General features: G+C 46.6%; 1 pseudogene; it reads right to left on the bottom strand.

The window, feature by feature from the left end:
* Window positions 1-271: 271 nt before the first annotated feature.
* On the bottom strand, window positions 272-639 carry LOC129523828 (guanine nucleotide-binding protein G(I)/G(S)/G(O) subunit gamma-5-like; annotated as a pseudogene).
* Window positions 640-2,744: the final 2,105 nt, after the last annotated feature.

Raw genomic sequence — 2,744 nt, 5'->3', positions numbered from 1 at the left:
GCTGGCGACTATAATTATTCCTCAGGGCTGTGAGGAGATTCTTAGCAATCCCTTAATGAAGTGCCCCAAATCTAATAGATAAGAATTGCGCTGGAATATTCAGGATGCAAGAAATGTTCCAGTTCTTTTTTTTTCTTTCATACTAAGTTTTATTGTATGCTGCTGCCAGTGTTTATAAAACAATGACCCTTGTGAAATAGAAATTCATGAAAATTCAGAGAGGTAGATGTTAAGGACAGACAAAAGTAGAATTTTGTATATTATGGCACATGTGTTACAGGGATAAGCTTTTGTACAGGTTTCAAATTTAGCTGTCTTGAATATTCACTGGATCATAAGAAGCGGTTTCGGAAACCTTTGAAAGATTCATTTTACTGCAAAAAGGAACAGACTTTCTGGGGTCTGAAGGGATTTGTACTTGAAGATACTCCAGTCCGCAGAGGGTCACGTTGAGCATTCTGCAGATCGAATTGTTTTAAGTCTGCAGCTGCCTGGGAAACTTTCACGCACTTGAGTGTGGTTGAGCCTGGCCTCCAGTGGGAGCTGCTGAACCACTTTCTTCATAGCGGCGACGCCGGAGGAGCCAGGCATGGTGCACACGAGGGCCAGGCTGATTCATGGGTTGGTGAAATGTTCCAGTTTGTATTAAAGAATTGCAAACAGTGAAAATTCCAATGTCAAACATGAAACTCCAAAAACCTTGAAGTCAGGGTTTATCTCTCACCCCTCGACACCTGTCAAAACAGCATGCTGGCTCTGACCTCAGAATGCATCCAAACTTGCGCACTTCTCAGCAATTCCTCTGCCACCACTTGGGGCTCAGTCCCCGTTCTCTCTTCCCTCAGGTTACTTCAATAACGTCCTACCTGATTTTTCCCACTTCCACTAAACCATTAGTGCTCAGTCTTGAGATGGAGCAGGGCTCCCTCTGAGGGTCTGTCGAGGCCCTCAAGCATAGAAATAAAGAAAAATCCTAGTTCCTAATTCTAGGCACCTACCTCACCTTGAGAAGTAAATGAGCAACCTGATAAGTAAGAAGGTAAACAGTAGGGCCGGGCGCGGTGGCTCACGCCTGTAATCCCAGCACTTCGGGAGGCAGAGGCGGGCGGATCACGAGGTCAGGAGATTGAGACCATCCTGGCTAACATGGTGAAACCCCGTCTCTACTAAAAATACAAAAAATTAGCCGGGCGTGGTGGCGGCCGCCTGTAGTCCCAGCTACTCGGGAGGCTGAGGCAGGAGAATGGTGTGAACCCGGGAGGCGGAGCCTGCAGTGAGCCAAAATTGCGCCACTGCACTCCAGCCTGGGCTACAGAGCGCGACTCCATCTCAAAAAAAAAAAAAAAAAAAGAAGGTAAACAGTAGCTTTTTTTTTTTTTTTTTTTTTTTTTTAAAGACAGAGTTTCGCTCTTGTTGCCCAGGCTGGAATGCAATGGCACCATCTCAGCTCACCACAACCTCTGCCTCCCGGGTTCAAGAGATTCTCCTGCCTCAGCCTCCCAAGTAGCTGGGATTACAGGGATGCGCCACCACGCCTGGCTAATTTTGTGTTTTTAGTAGAGACAGGGTTTCTCCACGTTGGTCAGGCTGGTCTCAAACTCCCGACCTCGGGTGACCTGCCCACCCTGGCCTCCCAAAGTGTTGGGATTACAGGCATGAGCCACTGTGCCTGGCCAATAGTAATTTTAAACAACAGCCAAGGAAGCTAGAGCTACAAACTCTTTCGTTCCCTATAGAAACTAAAGGTAACATCTTCACATATGTCTTTGAGTTGTTTTTTTATAAACCTGGACCCCCAGCAAATGGAAAATGCCATCTGCCGGCCTGTAGACCTCAGATAAGGGGGAACAAGGACTGAACTCTGCTTGTCAGTTATTCTAAATTTCTTCCTGAGGTGCCCAGAGGAAGTCACGCCCACAGGCCAGAGCTCAACATTCCTTTTGACTGACCCCAAGTTTTTAAACAAAGCTTAATCAATCACAAGTCAGGAAATCTTTGAATTCACCTATGACCTTTAGTCCTCCCAACCCCGTTTCAAGATGTCCTGCCTTTTTTAGGCCAAGCCAATGTATAGCTTCATTGTGTTGATTGATGACTTTGCCTGTAACCTCTGCCTTCCTGTCTATATTAGGCAGTTCTTGCATTGCTATAAAGTAATACCTGTGACTGGTAATTTATAAAGAAAAGAGGTTTAATTGGTTCACAGTTCTGCAGGCTGTGCAGGAAGCATGATGCTGGCATCTGCTTGGCTTCTCAGGTGGCCTCAGGAAGCTTACAGTCATGGTGGAATGTGAAAGGGGGGCAGGTACCTCACATGGCAAAAGCAGGAGAGAGAGAGAGAGATTGAGAGAGAGGGATTGGTGGGGGGTAGGTGCCACACACCATTAAAGAACCAGATCTCATGTGAACTCAGGGCGAGAGCTCACTCAGCACCAAGGGGATGGCCCAAGCCATTCATGAGAAATCTACCCCTACAATCCAGTCACCTCCCACCAGGCCCCACCTCCAATACCTGGGATTATAATTCAACATGAGATTTGGGCAGGGAGAAATATACAAACTATATCACTGCCTTAGAAAAACCCTTATCTGTCAGCCAGTGGGGAGTTCTGGTCTTAAGCATGAGCTGCCCAATTCTTGCTTGGTGCTTTGCAATAAATGCCTCACTTTTTCTTGCCGTAAATCCTTATGTCAGTGTTTGGCTTTGCTGTGCCAGGTAGCTGGGCCCAAGTTCTGTTTGGCAA

The sequence above is a fragment of the Gorilla gorilla genome, chromosome 6 (assembly GCF_029281585.2).
Source record: "Gorilla gorilla gorilla isolate KB3781 chromosome 6, NHGRI_mGorGor1-v2.1_pri, whole genome shotgun sequence".
NCBI classification, from domain to species: domain Eukaryota; kingdom Metazoa; phylum Chordata; class Mammalia; order Primates; family Hominidae; genus Gorilla; species Gorilla gorilla.
The sequence above is the reverse complement of the archived record's forward strand: the minus strand, read 5'-3'. Positions and strand labels throughout refer to the sequence as shown.